The sequence below is a fragment of the Ahaetulla prasina genome, chromosome 10 (assembly GCF_028640845.1).
Source record: "Ahaetulla prasina isolate Xishuangbanna chromosome 10, ASM2864084v1, whole genome shotgun sequence".
NCBI lineage: Eukaryota > Metazoa > Chordata > Lepidosauria > Squamata > Colubridae > Ahaetulla > Ahaetulla prasina.
Genome location: NC_080548.1, coordinates 20527370 through 20547194, shown reverse-complemented (window position 1 = coordinate 20547194; position 19825 = coordinate 20527370). Strand labels below are relative to the sequence as shown.

The 19825-nt window shown below is 43.1% G+C and overlaps 1 protein-coding gene across 2 annotated transcripts in view; it reads right to left on the bottom strand.

The window, feature by feature from the left end:
* Nucleotides 1–19825, bottom strand: part of HIVEP3 (HIVEP zinc finger 3) — a 258006-nt gene that overhangs the window by 121182 nt on the left and 116999 nt on the right. For both annotated transcript variants that reach the window (XM_058195714.1, XM_058195715.1), the window contains one exon: nt 8699–8790. The gene's annotated coding sequence lies outside the window, so the exon portion shown is untranslated. The remainder of the gene's footprint in view (nt 1–8698; nt 8791–19825) is intronic.

Genomic DNA, 19825 nt, shown 5'->3' with positions numbered 1-19825 from the left:
CGTCTGAGCCACTGAGCCACCAGCCGCCCTAACAACAATAAAAGACAAGGTGATTCAGGTTTAAAATTGAAATGCTGTTGCGTCCCCTTCTTTTTTAAAATAAAATATATTTTTTTTAATTGTAGAGAAAGGGATTACAAAGTCACGAGAGTCAAATCTTAGCCACCCTCCAGCCTCTCCGGGGACCTTTAAAAAAAGATGCTGAACTTTACCACCGACTGGAAAAGGCACAGCCACTGTATCAGGCCTGTGTAGGCACTAAATATAAGGACATGTCCCTGAAAGAGCTGCTTGTTTCTTTCTAGACATATGTGCATACATATCTTCAGAACAGACCTCATCTTTCCCCTCTATATATCCCTGCTATGTTCAGAAATGGATAACGTATTTTGCTCCAAGACCACAGACGCATATGCATGCCGTGTTATGTACAGCATGCATTATATAAATAGCAGTATTTGGAGTTGCTGTGAAGAGTATCACAACTTCTACAGCTTTATGCTTTCGTTCTTGTTTTTTCTTCTCTCTTCTATTTTTATTGCACTTTCAAGCATTTTTTTTTGTAATTTCTCTTTTTTTCCTCTCTCCATTTTCTCTGTTCTAATTTAGGGTTTTATTAAGAATGCTCAGGAGCAGTGGTGAACTCTAAATTTCTTTCCTACCAGTTCTGTGGGCGTGGCTTGGTGTGGATGTGGCTTGGTGTGGAGGGGTCATGTGACTGAGTGGGTGTGGCTATGTGATTGGGGGATCAAAAGACAGAAACTCACTAACAATGTCCTGCTGGAGCAGGGTTGGACTAGATGACCTCCAGGTCCCTTCCAGTCCTGGATTATCCTCTGAAGCTGCGTCTAGTGCCAGATTTGTAGTCCTTCCTTCCTCTCCTTTTTCCTCCCTCTCTCCCTCCCTCTCTCTCTCTCTCTCTTTCTTTCTTTCTTTCTCTCCCTCAAATGACCCCCCCTCCCCATTTTTTGCCTACACCACCACCCCCCATTTTTTGCCTAGCAGGCTTCAGCTTTTTTACCTTTTAAAAAATGCTTTTAAAAGTTTTTTTTAAAAAAGCCTCTGACAATCAGGCACCTCAACTGGGCGTGTGGGGGGGCAGGGATTTTTGCTACCAGTTCTCCGAACCACCCACTGCCATTGCTACTGAATTGGCTGATCCGGTCCGAACCGGGAGCATTTCACCCCTGCTCATGGGGTATCATTTATAGGAAGGAAGCAGGCCATTATTGTACTCAATCTAGCTTACTACTGGTCTACTTCCTAACAGAGAAACTTCCTAAGAGTGAGGACAATTAAACAGTGGAACAGCTTGCCTCCGGAAATCGTGGCTGCTCCATTACTGGATGTTTTTTAAGAAGAGTCTAGACCAGGGGTGTCAAATTCAAGGCCCGCAGGCTGGATCCAGCCAGCAGGGTGCTTAGCTCTGGCCCATGGGGCTGCCCTGGAAACAGTGAAGGACCGGCCCGCGGTGCCTCTGCCAGCGAGAACAGAGCTCGGGAAGGCTGCCTGCATCTCTACCGAGCTCTGTTTTTGCTGGCAGTGTTGCAGGAAGCCGTCCCAGCCGAAAATGGACTTGGTAGTCCATTTTCACTGGCAGAGTGCCCCGGGCCACCACACGCGCCCCCCAACACGAGTGATGTCAAGCTGACCACGCCCACCCTGGCCACACCCACCCCAGCCCTCTGAGGTTAAAGATAACCCTGATGCAGCATTCAACATCCCTAGTCTAGACAGTCACTTATCTGAAATAGCATAAGTTCTCCTGCTTGAGCAAGGGGCTGGACTAGAAGACCTCCAAGGTTCCTTCCAGTTCATTCATTCTATTCTACTCCAGCTTGTACCTCCAAAACCTGAACTCTGATCCCAAGAGGTTTACTCAATACTACTTTATATGTTGTAAAAGGCGACTGAAGCCAAAAAGATAAATTGCACAGCCATCTCATTAACTACATATTATTTTAAGCACATTTCACTTTTTTTAAATTCAGGGGTGAGCTGATGTTTTGGGGTTCAGCTCCATCTCTACATGTACTTTTCCCAGTTTCCCAGCACCATGGAGAAATGCAATGGACGGAGACTCTTTTTGTACAGCGATTGGTGTCCAAATTCTGATAATTTGAACCTTTGTCGGCTCTAAAAACTGTGGCAAAAACACTCCATGAACAAGTCACAACTAGCCCCCTGACACACACACACATTATAAGGAGCACACCAGGGGGTGAAATGCTCCCAGATCGGACCAGATTGCACGATCCGGTAGCGATCATGGCCAGTAGTTTGCCCGCCCGGGTGTCATTACTTCCTGGTTTTAACCAGGAAGTAATGTATTTTTTACCTTCTGCGCATGCACAGAAGGTTTTGTGCATGCACAGAAGGTCTGCATGTCATGTGACGCATGCACACAAGCAAAGCGAACATGCGTGCGCAGCATGTATACTTCCGAGCTTGTAAGGAAGGTAAGTAGATTTCACCACTGGAGCACACTGTCAATTTCAAAAATCAGTGACATGGCCAGCAAGACATTTTAAATACCCCCAAAGAGAAAATATATACTTCTTACTGTCCGCCTCAATAAACCAATCCTGTTTAGTATTGGCGTTATAATCCCAAGCCAGCTTGCTTTGATTTTAAGGATTTACTACCGAATAAATATGTGTCATGGACTGGAATTAGCTGCAGTAGTTCTTCCTGACCAAGAGATTTGAGGCCTTATAATATTAAACTCCCGAAAACAGATGCACTTACATAGCTCAGCATATGAGTCAGCTAAAGCCACACAGAGACTCAGTTTCTGACGCTCGCTCCCAAGTTATTCATGTCCTCGTCATCTCTGATTGAAATCATTGTAACCTGCTCTACCAGGCTGTGGGAGCTTCATGTGGTTCTGGGTGTCATTCAATGCGCTGGTTACTACTCTGAAATCCCTTTATGATTTAAGGCCTGGCTATCTACAAGGCCTTAAAGGGATGCGGTGGCTCAGGGGCTAGGACGTTGAGCTTGTCGATCGAAAGGTCGGCAGCTCGACGGTTCGAATCCCTAGTGCTGCCGTGTAATGGGGTGAGCTCCCGTTATTTGTCCCAGCTTCTGCCAACCTAGCAGTTTCGAAAGCACGTAAAAATGCAAGTAGAAAAAATAGGGACCACCTTTGGTGGGAAGGTAACAGCATTCTGTGCACCTTTGGTGTTGAGTCATGCCGGCCACATGACTACGGAGACATCTTCAGAGAGCGCTGGCTCTTTGGCTTTGAAACGGAGATGAGCACTGCTCCCTAGAGTCGGCAACGACTAGCATGTATGTGCGAGGGGAACCTTTACCTTTACCTACCTACAAGGCCAATTTTCAGAGAAATAAATCTCCCAACCTTACCCAGGACCCAGGAAAATCATCTCAAGAACCCTTCTAAAAGGTTTGATGGGAGAAGATCCAATGAGGAACACTGTCTCCAGTGGTTCCCCTCCTGCAGAACATCTTAACCCTCATCTTACAGCCGTTAAGAAAGTCGAAAATACTTTGCTTTTCTGGGGGATTGGTTCTGGATAGTCCTCGACTTACAACAGTTCGTTCAGTGACTGTTCAAAGTTACGACAGCACTGAAAATTGACTTATGACCATTTTTCACGCTACCACTGTAGCATCCCCACGGCCACGTGATTAAAATTCAGATGCTTGGCAACTGACTCATATTTATGAGGACTGTAGTGTTCTGGAGTCATTGAGATTTACCTTTTGCGAAATTCTGAGAAGCAAAGTCAATGGGGAAGCCAGATTCACTCGAACAGCCATGTTAGTAACTTAAGGTGGTAAAATGGGATAAAATTCACTTAACAACCATCTCACTTAACAACAGATACTTTGGGATCAGTTGTGATCGTAAGTTGAGGACTACCTCCTCTATCCTTCTGTAGGACAAAAGCAGGATGAGCTAGAAGGCGGAGTTAAACATGTCATCAGTTTGGAATCATTGTGTTGCCACAAGAGAGCTAAATCCAGCTCCCCCAAGAATTCCATTAATCTTTATCCAGCTCCAGTTTAGTTTTGATCATTAGATTCTTGTACAAAAGTAGCAATAATAAACTCTTCTCTGGTTTGAACTCCACAAATACTTCTGGTTATTTGCGTTTGACACCCTGACCCAGTGGTGAAATGTAAAATTTGTTACTACTGGTTCTGGGTGGGCGTGGCTTGGGAGGGTAATGTAACTGGGTGGGGTTTTTTTACTTTTAAAAGCATTTTTTCTACAACCTCTTCGGCCAAAGAGGTTGTAGAAAAAATGCTTTTAAAAGGCTCTGGGATCCCCGTTGAGTTGCCTGATCGTCAGAGGCTTTTTCTTTTCTTTTAAAAGCATTTTTTTCGGCCTTTAAAAGAAAACAAAAGCCTCTGACAATCAGGCAACTGAGCTGGGATCGCCAGAGCCTTTTAAAAGCATTTTTTTACTTTGGCCGAAGAGGTTGTAGAAAAAATGCTTTTAAAAAGCTCTGGCGATCCCAGCTGAGCTGCGCGATCATTAGAGTCTTTTTTTTTACTTTTAAAAGCATTTTTTCAGCTGAAGAAAAATTGCTTTTGAAAGTAAAAAAAAAATCATCTGATGATCACGTGACTCAGCTGGGCATGGTGGAGGAGGCAGGGATTTTTGCTACCGGTTCTCCGAGACCACCCGCCGCCATCGCTACCAGATCGGGCAATCCGATCCAAACCGGAAGCATTCCACCCCTGCTCTGACCAAACATCTAGGGCATAAGTTCTCAAACTTGACATGACAATTAGGGGATTTCTGGGAACCTAAACCCACGGTACCTTAAAGCTGCCAAAGTTGAGGGGAAACTAGTTAAAGGCAACAGGGACTTCCTTCACGGGCAATGGTTTTTCCAAATAGGGAAGAGAACGGAGTGCCATCCAGAAGCTACAATTTTATTCCAACTCCCTCCTCAGATGGCCACATTTGCTGAATTGCCCTCTGACAAAAAAGGGGGAGGGCCGGCCAGTGAAAACACAGGGCAGTGGAAACCTTCCTGAAAGGAAATGATGCGTGTGTCTTAATGTGCCACCTGCTTATACATTTCACACTGGAGCTACAATGTGTGTGGGTACGTACGCAAGTATATAAATATATAAGAAACAGCCTCCTCTAAGCTGTAGGAACACTACTGAGCTTGTTCTTAGAACCTGCCAAAATTACAACTCTATGGAGATCAGGCATATTTTGAGGCAGGATGCATTTTCCTCTCCCAACCCCAACTTTTTAAAAAAAGAATTTTGAGTTAATAAATGGTGTATTCATCAGAGGCTGATCTCTTCAATGAAAGTTCTAATTCTTTATTTTTTTTGCCTGAATTAATTCAGCAAGATATAGTCAGGATTTAGATGAGAATAGATAATTTCATTGTCTTTTTGTATAATATTTTTGTCAAACGTTAAAATTTAAAAGATAAAAACTAGCACATACTAACAAATATAGAAAGTACAGAAAAGAAAAAAAGACAAAACCTCCTAATGAAAATGAAACCTGCTAATGATATATAAAGAAGTGACTTATCCTTTTATGACAACAACTATAATTTTAGTAAATTATCAGTTTCTGTTAAAATATAACTAATGATCTCTTAATCTATAAACAAATCCTTAAAGTCTTTTCATTCAATCTTGATCAGCAAAAGCCCATTAAGGGTTTCTGAAGTTGACAACATTTCTATTTTAACTTTGATCAAATAACCCGTGTTTATATTCCTTCATTTTAATGATCTTGATCTTTAATCCCTTCAAATAATGTCCTAGAATTTTATTTCTTTTCATTTTTTTCTTTGTTCTTTCTTGTAAAATTCTTCAAAGCTTTAACAAGTCTCTTTTGTAAATCCAATATAGGAAAATTATCCAAGTTACTCTTTTGATTTATTTGCAAACCCATTTTAATTAAGTCATCAGCCAGTTTCCTTGGTATATCCTACATAACATCTTAAAGAATTTAAAGCAAATGCATTTTCCCACAGAAGGATTATTTTAATAAATTCCAAACTCTAATTTCAAATCCATCTGGACTCTCAGTCAATGTGTAACTTTCCAGAATGAATATTCTAATCAGCTTTTTGCTGTTTATTTTTTTTTAAGTTAAGTCCTTAAACTTGTACTGAAAGATTGAAGGAAAATCACCCAGATATGTAAATTTACCAATCTAAAAGTTCCTAATAGCTCAAAAAGAATTAACAAGCAATTTGCAAAAGTGATTAGAAAAAAAGGTATGGGAACTCAGTGTCCATAAAGGCTGACCATAGTTTGAGCGAAGATGGCTAACCCTCATCTCCCAGAGCTGTCTTGTAATCTCCTCAGGAAGAGAAATTGCTCGGGGCCCTTGTGAGCAATCTCAAGCCCTCTCCTTTGTCCAGAGAGGAATGAAGAAGAGCCAATCTACTCACTAACTATTCATTCTGCCGCAGCAGAGCAATCTTCAGTTTGCCATTTCTTCCCCGGAAGGAATATTCTAGAATTAGTGCCCAATACACTTGTTAAAAGCTGTTGTGGTCTGCCAGCTGCCTGTGGAGCTGGCAACAGAGTCAGGCAGTGATGAGGCTGAGGTGGGCCTGGGTCATTGGGGAGTGAGGTATGGACTCCAGAGCCTCCAGGAGACAGATAGTAGTGAGGCAGAGGAACAGGAGGAAGCTGTTCCTAATGCACGCATGAGAAGAGCAGCCAGAAGGCAAGAGCAGCTAAACCAAAGAGGACGACTCGGGAGTAGGGCCAAGAGATGATTGGCCCCCCCATAAGGCTTAAAACAGACCAGCAACAGCATTTGAGCTTTGCCGGAAAACAACGTTGGTAGCTGCATCTTCTTGCATTTATTTTTGTATCGGTGACTTCTGAATGTTTGCCAAGAAAGGCCTTTGGCAGTTTGCCTAATTTAACCAAGGTTTGTGATAGGACTGAGGAATTTGTGTTGTGAGGAATTTGCTTTAATTTAGTTGAACTACACTGGGAATGAAGTAATTCTCAGCTGTTCGAATAAAGTTTATTTGTTTTTACACTGACTGAGTTTCCTACTACCTACTTGGGCCTGGGTTACAACAAAAGCTGAGAGGAAAGTGATTTATCCAGATTGATGATAATGCCACAAGCATAACTCATAAGCAGAGCCATGACCAACATTCAGTCCTCCACTGACATTCAAGAAACATGTTTTCTATGCACCTGGACATACCCTCTTCAGATTCCTCACAAAACTCAGGTGTTCTTGTAATTGCTTGCTGCTCCTAGAGCTGAGTCAACATCTCTAGCACCAATTAGGCTAACATAAAGAAGTATTTCTTCAGCCAGAGTTTATTGAAAAGGTTATCATGGTCTAGTTCGCAGAGATGGTTAACCCAACTGATAGGGCGTGTTAAATTTTTCAACTTTCAATTTCCAAACATTAGGGGTGCTCAAAAGTTGTGACATGCCTTGGGGACTGGAAAGATATTTTGATTACTTTAATATAATTTAGATGTGCTTGGTAATTACATAAATATAACTTTTTAACATTTTGTTTGTTTCAGTGTGCTGAGCCAAAAACACACAGCCGATAGGATGACTTTGTGAACCTAGTTGATAACGATCAGATCAGTAATGGGTTGCCCCCGGTTCGGACTGGTTCTATAGAACTGGTAGTAAAACCGGAGGGAGGCTCCGCCCACTGACCCAAATGTCATCAAGACGCTTCTGCGCATGCGCAGAAGAGCAGAGGCACCGGTAATAAAGATAAGTAGAACCCACCCCTGGATCAGATGGTTAAGTTCACACATGAACTCTGAAAAATGCTTTGGCACACAAACACAGCAGTTGTCTGCAACGTAATTTCAGACTTTGCAACTGCCTACCTGACACGTACTAAAAAAGGGGTTGAGATGTTTCTTCAAACCCCAACAACAAAGATCTTCTATATGTTATCTTTTTTGCAGTTAAATGTCTATGGAGATTCTCAATCATCCAGGTCATGGTTGTCCTAAATGTGCTTTTTCAAAAGGCAACTTGAGTTGCTTTGTTTTTCCTTGAAGATGTTTCACTTCTCATCCAAGAAGCTTCTTCAGTTCTCATCCAAGAAGTTTCTTCTTCAGAACTGAAGAAGCCTCTTGGATGAGATGCAAAATGTCTTCAAGGAAAAACAAAGAAAGTTCAGTTCCTTGTCCACCCTACCATACACATTTCAGGGATGAAGAATCTGTGGCACTCCACAACTGTGTTGAGGGTTCCATATGTATCCTTTAAATTAGGATCTCATGTCTAAATAAAATCACTAGATTTATTTCCCACTGCACTTTAACTCTTTCCTTTCTCTTTTTTTTTTTTTTTTTTTTTTTATTGAAAGAGTTTTAAAAAAAACAAAAACATTTTCCCCCTTTTTTCCCCTCCTCCCAAAACAAAACAAAACAAAACATTTTCCCCTTTTTCCCCTCCTCCCCACCCCGGCTTCCCGGGTCAATCACAAGGTAAAGTCCAATCCAAATAACCACATCCAAAGCTTTTCGTCTCCCAACCCCCTCCCCATTACATAAAATAACTTTCTAATTATTCAAAGGCAATCTGATATTTCTTAATCTGACTTCTAGTTCTTCTTTGTAGGATCTCATTAAAGGGTGTTAAAAACTCTTTGTGGGAACTTTTCCACTCTTTCCTTTCTCTTAAAGACAGCCACAACTCATGAAAAAAAATATTTGATTAAGAGGCCTCTCACCTTTGAAAATCCACCTTCAGCTTCCTCTTCACCGATTTCCGCAATGCTCTGCCAAGTTATGAGCAAGAGGAAGTTGGTCCAGAAACATGAGTCTGGTGGAGAAATGAGAAATATAATTTGAATGGGGAAACAAAACTTGCTTCTTTTCCTTGATACTTCGGTGACGCTTGTCCACCTTTGTAAGTAAAACACTTTCTTAAGAAGCAGAGTCAATTTATTTTCTGGAACCTTTCCAGAGGTGGGTTTCAGCAGGTTCTGACCAGTTCTGGAGAACCGGTAGCGGAAATTTTGAGTAGTTTGGAGAACCGGTAGTAAAAATTCTCTGCCCACAATTCCCAGCTGATCGGGAGAAAATGGGGATTTTTGCAGTAACCTTCCCCTGGAGTAGGGTGGGAATGAAGATTTTACAGTATCCTTCCCCTGCCACACCAACCAAGCCATGCCCACCAAGCCACGCCCACAGAACCGGTAGTAAAAAAATTTGAAACCCATCACTGAACCTTTCTATAAAAGAGCAGAAACAAATGACAGACGAAAATGACATTAAATGGTATTGTTATTTTTAAAAACCAGAGTTTAGCATTCAAATCCATTGTCTATGGAGATTCTCCATCATCCAGGTCATGGTTGTCCCAAAGGTGTTTTTTTTTCAAGAGGCAACTGGACTTCCTGGTTTTTCTTTGAAGACGTTTCGCTTCTCGTCCAAGAAGCTTCTTCAGCTCCGACTGGATGGTGGGGAATGAGCTGAAGAATGAGTCAGAGCTGAAGAAGCTTCTTGGACAAAAAGTGAAACATCTTCAAAGAAAAACTAGAAAGTCCAGTTGCCTCTTGAAAAAGCACCTTGGGGATTCAACTACATTATAATAGGTTTTTGCTATATTTAAGTGGGGAGGGCATTTTCACCATTTGTAGCCTATGACTGTCATTAAATATTGTATCATTAAATATTAAATTTGTACCTTATGACTATCATTAAGTGTTGTAAGTGTTGTACCTTGATGAAGGTATCTTTTCTTTTATGTACACCGAGAGAGCATCTGCACCAAGACAAATTCCTTGTGTGTCCAATCACACTTGGCCAATAAAAAATTCTATTCTATTCTGTTCTTAGTTGTATATAAGAGGAAAATACCCCGCAAATCATAGCTGGGTGCATCTTCTAATTCCAATACATTTCCAAAACAGGTAGTCCTCGATTTACAACAGTTCATTTAGTGACCGTTTGAACTTATAACGGCACTTATGACCCTCTTTCACACTTAAAACCATTGCAGCATTCCCATGGTCATGTGATCAAAATTCAGCCATTTGTGTGGCATCTGACTCCTGTTTACGACAGTCCGGGTGGTGGTGGTCATGTGATCCCCTTTTCCAACCTTCTGACAAGCAAAGTCAATGGGGAAGCCAGATTCACTTAACAACCGTGTTACTAATCATCGACAGTGATCCAGTTAACAAAGGTCATAAAGTGATTTCAGCAAGATAAGGTAGACTTTGCCTGACTCAGAGAATGCCAGAAAGCAGATCCTTTATATAGGCCATGGGGTGTGGCTCCATGACTCAGCACTTATCCAGGCCTGCCCCTCCCTTCCTTCTGTCGCCGCCGCCTATCAATTCTTCTGAAGCGAGGGTCACTCCAGTCTGCAGCTGTTGGTAATTGACCTCCCTCTGGCTCACATGCTGTGGGGGAGGGGGAGGGGTCTAGTTGCTCCGTTTGCCTGGGCATGGAGCCAGAGCTGGGGGCTGGAGGTACTTCTTCCTCCTCAGCCTGTCTGGCATGGAGCCAGAGCTGGGGCCGGGAGGCATAATAGGACATTCCTCAGCGTTCGGAAGCAGATAAGAAGGCCCTGGCTGCGGTGAAAGCGGGCGAGACACAACACAGGGGTCTCCAACCTTGGCAACTTTAAGACTTGTGGACCTCAACTTCCAGACTTACTCAGCCAGCTTTGCTGGCTGAGGAAATCTGGGAGTTGAGGTCCACAAGTCTTAAAGTTGCCAAGGTTGGAGACCCCTGCTTTGGAGAATAGGTGGTTGACAGACTTACTTGGGAGTAAACTACACTAAATTTATTTATTTATTTGTTCAGACTAAATGCAGTGGGCCTTACCCACCGAGTAAAAGATGCCCAGGCTGCGTGAAGCACACAGAGTTTCCTATCAAAACCGCTGAGCTTCATGCTGTGATGCTCAGCATTTGCCCTGGAAGATCGGATGTCACTCTGAAAAGCCATCATGCATCACAGGCCTGAGATTAGAAGTGATGAGATTATATTGGCTCAGAAGCTACAAGAGCCCAGAAGGCAACACCTGGGTCGGCTGAGACAGCAAATGTTAGGGCAAGGCGAGTATTCCAAAATGATGAGCCAAGAGCATCACAACATGCATCATGTTGTAAAATCCCAACAAGCTCTTTTCTCTCAGCCACATTAAAAAAAAAAAAATCCCATCTAAGTAGACACAATATGAAGGACTCGCAGCTGGGATCTCCAACAGGTTAAATATCCATGTTTCTCAACTTTGGCGACTCGAAGAGTTGTGGACTTCAACTCCCAGAATTCCCCAGCTAGCATGAATTCTGGGAGTTGAAGTCTACACCTCTGCAAGTCACCAAGGTTGAGAAACACTGTTAAATATTTTTCAGCTTGGATGCTCTGCACTAGGGGTGTCAAACTCAAGGCCCGTGGGGTGCTTAAATCCAGCCCACGGGACCGGCCTGGAAATATCAAAGGACCGGCCCCCGGTGTCTCTGCCGGCCAAAATGGGCTGGATGCAACCCCCACGCAGCCCATTTTTGGCCACCCCAGACTCCTGCAGCACACTGAATATTGTGGGGAAGCCACATGGCCATGGAGTTGCTGCCAATGCTCATGATCACATGACCACGATCACATGGCCATGGGGTTGCTGCAATGATCATAGGGCCTCTGGTGGCTCAACAGGCTAATGCAGCCTGTTATTAACAGCAACTGCCTGCAATATTGCAGGTTCAAGTCCCACCAGGCCCAAGGTTGACTCAGCCTTCCATCCTTTGTAAGGTTGGTAAAATGAGGACCCAGATTGTTGGGGGGCAATAAGTTGACTTTGTATATAGTATACAAATGGATGAAGACTATTGCCTGACATAGTGTAAGCCGCCCTGAGTCTTCGGAGAAGGGCGGGATATAAATGCAAATTAAAAAAAAAAAGTGTAAAAAAAATGTGATGTCACTTTTTTTCAGTGCCATTGTAACTTCGGAGCATTACTAGGTGAATGATTGTATGTCGAGGATTACAAATAATTAGAGTTAAGTCAAAATCCAAAGTGATTTCAGTGCAGTTAACACAATTGCCCCCATCTATTTAATCACCTTCCGTTACCTAAAACAGCCACGTGCCTTTAGAGCAGTGGTTCTCAACCTTTATAGTGCTGCGACCCCTTTAATACAATTCCCCACGATGTGGCGACCCCCAACCGTAAAATTATTTTTGTTTTGAATTTATCGCGCCTGAAGCCGTATTGGCTAGCGATCTGAACTGCTTACGATTGCCTTGAGGACGGAGGCATTAAAGCGGAGACTCCTCCCCTATTAAGTTTATCGCGCCTGAAGCCAGATTAGGCTAGCGATTGGGAGTGATTGCAGCTGGCTTGAGAGGGAGACATCAGAGCAAAGATTTCTCTTTTTTTTAATTGATCACGCCTGAAGCCGAATTCGGCTAGCGATTTGAAGAGCCTGCAGCTGGCTTGTGGAGTCAACCATTGGAGCGCGATTCTTCAACTCGCAAGTATACTTCCCATATTTCCGATGGTCTTAGGCAACCCCTGGCAAATCGTCATTCGACCCCCAATGGGGTCCCGACCCACAGGTTGAGAACTGCTGCTTTAGAGTGTCTTTAAAGGTACTCTACGCACCAGAACAGTCCTACACTGCAAATTTATGAACCCCAGTTTTAGGTTTTAAAAAGATCAATATCAGGACCTTTAATCAGGCGGGGCGGGGGAGGGGGTGGAGAAGCAGAGCATGAAGATGGCGGTGTAACATTATGGCTCAATGACCTCCAGCTGTGAGGAGTCTAGACAGTTTGAATCGTTTTGAGAATTATTAATCACATCTAACTATTTTCCAAAAAGCTACATCGAACTGGATTCTTATGATCCTTTCTCTTTTTTTAAAACATATACTCAGTTTTATTATATTATATCATATGTCATATACCACATACTATATCGTATCATATTATTTCCTGAACAATGACACCTGGAGCCCCATTTTTTTTTTAAAAAAAAATACATGATAGCTTGGCTTTCCCTCCCCCATCTTTCAATTATAGCTTAAAACACAGGTCTCCAACCTTGGCAATTTTAAGTCTTGGCAGACTTCAACTCCCAGAATTCCCCAGCTGGCTGGGGAATTCTGGAAGTTGAAGTTTGCCAAGGCTTAAAATTGCCAAGGTTGGAGACCCCTGGCTTAAAACACGCTGAAAACACTTCAAAAATTGTGACAATTGACAAGTTTGTAAGATTATTCTCAGAGAATAGCTGGTTGTAATGATCATTCCCCATAACATTCAGTCTTTCAAGTTGTAGCTTTCCTACAGCAAAAGAAGTAGTTGTGATTTAAAACTGAGCAGCTTCTGGTAAAATCATAATTCCTTCCTTCTTTCCTCTTTCTTTCTCTTTCTCTCCTTATTTTCTTTCCCACCATTCCTTCCTTCCTTCCTCTTCCTTTCTCTCCTTCCTTCCTTTCCCTCCATTCCTTCTTTCCTTCCTTTTTCTCATCCTTCCTTTTATCTCCTTCCTTCCTTCCTCTCCCTCCCTCTCTTCCTTTCTTGCCTTCCTTCCTTCCTTTCTCTTTCTTTCTTTCTTTCTTTCTTTCTTTCTTTCTTTCTCTCTTTCCTTATTTACCACCATTCCTTCCTTCCTTTGTCAGGGTTCCAAGGAACACCCCCTTCCTCTTTCTCGTTCTTTCTCTCCTTCCTTTCTTTCCCTCCATTCCTTCCTGCCTTTTTCTCATCCTTTTGTCTTTTCTTTCTCCCCTTCTTTCCTCTTTCTCTCCCTCCCTCCCGCCCTCTCTTCCTTCCCTTCCTTCCTTCCTTCCTTCCTTCCTTCCTTCCTTCCTTCCTCCCTCCCTCCCTCCCTCCCTCCCTCCCTCCCAGCCACTATGAATTTACAGTCGGATAATTCTAGAATGATAGAAGCAAGAGAGAGAGGAAATTGCACGTGCAGACATGCACACATGCGCGCGTACTCACACACATACAAACACACAAATTTCATTCACTACAGAATCCCTGCTGCATGGAAGTGTGGTCACGCCAGGCATCCGAAGGCCAGATGGAGCCTTAGAAACTTCTCCATGGATGTGTCTCATCCCTCTCATCCCTCCCTCCCCCTCCCCGGCCTTCCTTTGAGGATAATGAATCCCAGCAATAAATATTTATTTATTTATTTATTTATTTATTTATTTATTTATTTATTTATTTATTTATTTATTTATTTATTTATGCCGAGCCATTTGCAAAAGGAATCAAAAGCCGTTGATTGGCTTATCGGATTAACAGCAGAACTTTGCCGCCTCTCAAACTGGAATGCTTTCTTTAGAAGAGAAGGGAGAGGAAAGGTTTTTAAAAAATAAATAATAAATAAATAAACGAACCTCTTATGGTCGTTATGGCAACGAAGGATTTCTATATTTAAAATCAGGTTTTCACCGACAAGGAGAGCTGGCACCAGCGGGAAAATCAACCCTCCCCTGGGCTACGGTGCCCCGATGCTCTTTTAGAGGCCCCGGAAATGGACGGCAAGGAGAACGATGACGTGAGGGCTCCCCAAACTGACACCGGGGTTGGGGGTTGGGGGTCAACGTCACATGAAAGGAGGATTATTTTGCTTTCTTCAATACGCCTCCCCTCCTTGTACCTACACCCCCACCACGGCCCCCATCCAGGCTGCTAACAGAACATTACCTCAGCTGGGTAACACAAAAGCTACAAGGCCCGCCTCAAAACAGATGGCAGGATGGAAAAAGCATGGCCAGCTTTCTGTCTGACAGTTCGAAGGGGGTGCGGAGAGGATGTGGGGGGGGGGGAGAGAGGCTGGGGAGGGTGCGGGCAGCTCTCCTGGCTGCAAGGCCAGTTCAGCCAAGGCCACTGTCTGAAACAGGTGGCCAAGGCCGCCCGGTTCAGACGTCTGGGAGCCAAGTTGTCAATCTGTGGATTTGTCCGAAAGCTGCATTTGCTTAAGCATCTATGGCGGGGGTGGGTGGGGGGAGAGGGGGAACCAGAACTGTTGCAGATCCCACTGCAAGGACAGATGGATGAAAAACATTCACCCAAGGCTGTAGATGCAGAAGAAGATGTAGTCCTTACGTCAGTGTCCTGCCTTTTCTCTACTTCAACTCAAGGCTTTGTATTAAAAAAAAAAAAGGTGAGCCTCCAGATTAACAGCCCCTGGGCCAAGAGGAAGTTTATGAAACTAAAGCCGCCCAGGACATCGTGAGATATGAACCCAATGAAGCGCGGCAGCCTAGTGGTTAAGGTTTGTCAACCAGAAGGTGGACAATTCGAAACCCAAGCACTGCAGTGCGTCTGGAACAATTTGGCACGGCCAACTCACCACAAGTCAAGGGTTACACTAATATTGAAGAAATGAGAATAGGAATAGGAATAGGAATAGGAATAGGAATAGGAATAGGAATAGGAATAGGAATAGGAATAGGAATAGAATAGAATAGAATAGAATAGAATAGAATAGAATAGAATAGAATAGAATAGAATAGAATAGAATAGAATAGAATAGAATAGCAGAATTGGAAGGGACCTTCTAGTCCAACCCCCTGCTTAGGCAGGAAATCTTAAACCACTTCAGACAAACCATTATCCAACATCTTCTTAAAAGCTTCCAGTGTTGGAACATTCACAACTTCTGGAGGCAAGTTGTTCCACTGATTAATTAACTGTCAGGAAATTACTCCTTAGTTCTAACTTACTTCTCTCCCTGCAAGTTGTTCCACTGATTAAGGAGGAATTTCCTGACAGAACAATTAGTTCTAAGTTGCTTCTTTCCCTGATTAGTTTCCATCTGTTGCTTCTTGTCCTGCCCTCAGGTGCTTTGGAGAAGAGCTTGACTCCCTCTTCTTTGTGGCAGCCCCTGAGATATTGGAACACTGCTATCATGTCTCCCCTGGTCCTTCTTTTCATTAAACTAGACATACCCAGTTCCTGCAACAGTTCTTCATATGTTTTAGCCTCTAGTCCCCTAATCATCTTTAGCTGATCTTCTCTGCGCTCTTTCTAGAGAAAGGAGGGACAAAATGAAATGTGAATGACAAGATTTAAAATATTTTTTTTAAAAAATATATATTTTAAATACTTAAATTGAATTGTTGAATTGTCTCGCAGCAAGTTGAAGCCATGTTAATGACACTTCAACCATCGTGCAACGAGCTGAACCCCAAAAGAGCATCATCTTATAGTCTTTTGATAAAAGGCTTATTTGGAATGAAGAAGGCAGAACAATAGAATTTTGGATTCTTAAGAAAATATATTTGTAGCTAATAATTGAACCTGCTCTTTTAAAGCTGGGGAAATTATGGCTTTCACTGGTTATAGTACCCTTATTCATGATCCATCAGGCTGGCAAGCATACGTTTTGTGATGCTTAATGAATAACAGGAAAAGGTCAGCAAATTGGGTTATTTTGGTCCAGGACTTTTTTAAAGGGTCTATTTTTGTCTTCCTGTGAATCTCAAACCACCCTCTAATTTTTAAGACTCTGTTTTGCTGCAAAAAGTTGAAAACCGCTAAACAAGAAAACAGGCAAGAGGTTAGCTCCTGCTACTTATGGGAGATGCTGGCACTTCAAAAGATAGTTACCACTTTAAATGCATTTTGGCTGAAATAAATTCAATAGTTGATTATCGTGTTCCTTAATCAAGGAACTACCAAGGAGAAAAGCATATCCCCCCATTGACACTGGCAGTACGAGCTGTGGTATATAAACAGGGAGCATACCCCACACGCATTAGTGCTGATGATATTACCTAGCTAGGTAATAAAATGTTTAGGTAAAGGTAAGGTTCCTGTTGCACAATCGTAACTGGGGTCAGTCTCCCCCTAGCCTGGCTTATTTTGCAGAAGCCACAGAGTCCAAGAAGACCCTCAAATCACAGATCTGCTTCTTCAGAGGAATTGCTATCATCCATATTACCACTGGATATTGCCATATTGCAGATAAACAGCAATTTTAGGATGCTGGGATTCAACTTTTTTTTTAATCTCCATCCAGATCCCTAAAGCCGCCAAGCACCAGGTTCCAATTTATAGTGCATCTATACTAGAGATTATATACTTAAGTGTATCTGACTCCACATCCTCTCTCCCTTTGTGTGAATCTTGATGGCCTCTTCCAACACCTTCGCATAAATGCTAAAAAGCTGAGAAGAGGGAGAAGAATCGTGCAGCTCCTTTACTGTGAGCAACAAAAGGGTGACTTTTCTTCCTCGCTCCGGCAACCAAATGATCTCTAGATTGAGTAGGGAATTGAGGATTATTTTGGGTTCAGCTCTACCTGACCCCACTTAGGGACGTCGTAGCTCAGTGGCTAAGACGCTGAGCTTGTCGATCGAAAGGTTGGCAGTTCAGCGGTTCGAATCCCTCATGCCACGTAACGGGGTGAGCTCCCGTTACTTGTCCCAGCTTCTGCCAACCTAGCAGTTTGAAAGCACGTAAAAAATGCAAGTAGAAAAATAGGGACCATCTTTGGTGGGAAGGGAGCAGCATTCCAGTCTGCCTTTGGTGTTTAGTCATGCCGGCCACATGACCACGGAGACGTCTTCGGGCAGCTCTGGCTCTTCGGCTTTGAAACGGAGATGAGCACCACTCCCTAGAGTTGGGAACGACTAGTCCAGATGTGCAAGGGGAATCTTTACCTTTACCTACCTGACCCCATTCCATCCCACATGTCTATAGAGATTCTCAGTCATGGTTGTCAGTCATGGTTGTCAGACAACCAGGCCATGGTTGTCCAGGTCAACACAGTCCTTTCACCAGTTCCAAGAAGGTTCCACACCCATCTGCACTATTCAGGTGACCCTGAGGGCACAGATAAAGCTCCAAGTGGCCTCAGCGACCAGATGACTGCAAGAAATATAATATATCCTTCCATTCCCCACCATTCAGTCAGAACCGAAAGAAGTTTCTTGGATGAGAAGCAAAACTTCTTCAAGGAAAAACCAAGAAAGTCCAGTTGCCTTTTGAAAAAAAAACACCATCATGTTGCATTCCTGAGAAAGGGAGGTCAACTCAAATATCTCATTTTTAATAAACCTGGAATCGGAGAAACGTGGAAGCTCCAGCCTCATTTTTAACTTGAGAGCTTTTCCATATTTTTGGAAGAGCCCTCAGAACCTAGAAATAAAAGTTTGACTTTCATTGAAAGAAAAGGGAGGAAATCAAGAAGGCGCGTGGGTGGAGTCGCAGCTGTCTTTGAGAGGAACGCAGACCAAATTTGCTCTGGGTTCCGACTCAGCCTTGCCTCCCCTCTTCCCTCCTTCTGCAATTAAAAGCGGGAGCACCATTATTGCTATTTATTATCCTACGGCTGAACTATTAAAGGGGTATTGTGTTGGAGGAAAAAATTGCAACTCTATGGGAAGTTGTTTTGAGTGACAGCTAAAATTTAATAAATGTCACTCTGAGAGGACTTAGATTAAAACCGGAGCTTTAAATAGACTTGTCACAGAGGCTCTTACATTATGTCAGAACTGAGATATCTATGCATTTCCTTCTCTTACCCCCCCATCTACATCCCCCACTCAACATTTCAGTTAAGAAACACTTAGGAGAAGTTGGAAACTATTAGTAGTTGATGTTTTCTTATAGTGAATTAGATCTGAATGTACTTAGGATTGGAGTTCTAACACCATAAATTTATTCCTCAGCTGAATATGTTAAACCAATACATCTATTTCACTTTAAATTTGTTTTTATCCCGCCGTTATGGTTTTGATAAGTATCTCAAGGTGGCAAACATACCCAATGGTCCTTCCTTCTCCCTTTTTCCCCCACAATGGCAACCCTGTGAGGTGTGCTGAGCTAAGAGAAACTGACTGGACCCAAATGACCCATGCCTAAGGTAGGACTAGAACTCACAGTCTCCTGGTGATTGGTCCAAAGTCACCCAGCTGGCTTTCATGTCTAAGGTGGGATTAGAATCAGGGGTGGGATTCAGCCAGTTCGGACCAGTTTAGGAGAACCGGAGGTTAATTTTAATCTGGTTTGCCGAATCAGCTGTTGCAAAGATTGGCTGATGTTGCCCCTCCGCCCCTCCCCACCCAGGAGTCTCCACGCAGCCCATTTTGGATACCAGGTAAGTGCAGGGGCCACATGGAGACTCTGGGAGGGCAAAAAATGGGCCTACCTGAAGTTCCAGAAGTCCAGAAACGGGCCCATTTCTGGCCTCTGGAGCCCAGGGGAGGCTGTTTTCACCCTCTCAGAGGCTCAAAGAAAGCCTCCAGAGTCTGGGGAGGGTGAAAAGGCCCGCTCCTGCCCCCCGCCCCCCAGTGGTGAAGGAGGCCAAGTAGGCCACACCCATCCAGCAACCAGGCAGAGAACCGGTTGCTAAAATTTCTGAATCCCACCTCTGATTAGAATTCAGGGTATCCTGGTTTCTAGGCCAGAACCTTCACCAGTACACCAAACATGTTACCTCCTTTTATGATCTGATCCAATGAAAACAGCCTGGCAAGCCAATCAACAATCTGCAGAGACACGTATTAAAAAGACCATGAGAAGACCATAGCATATTTATTAAAAATACTTAGGCTACAAATCTTTTTAAATAATGGGGTTATATTTAAGCACTTAAAGGGGTGAGGAATAAGTGAGTCTCCAGTGATTGATGAACTATAACTTCCAGCAGACTTTGCCAGCATGGTGAATGATAAAACATATTGGGAATTCTCCTTGAGTAGAATACTGGGTTACAGGTCATCAAGCATTTGCCTGAAAACAAACATCTGGTCAGTAGCCACAAATATATTAAGAATACAATATCAATTTCTTTGAGAATTGTAGACCCAACCACCTGCAAAATACTAGTTTGGGAAAAAAATTAAAGTATCAGGATTGAATGCAAATCCATCGGAAGAGG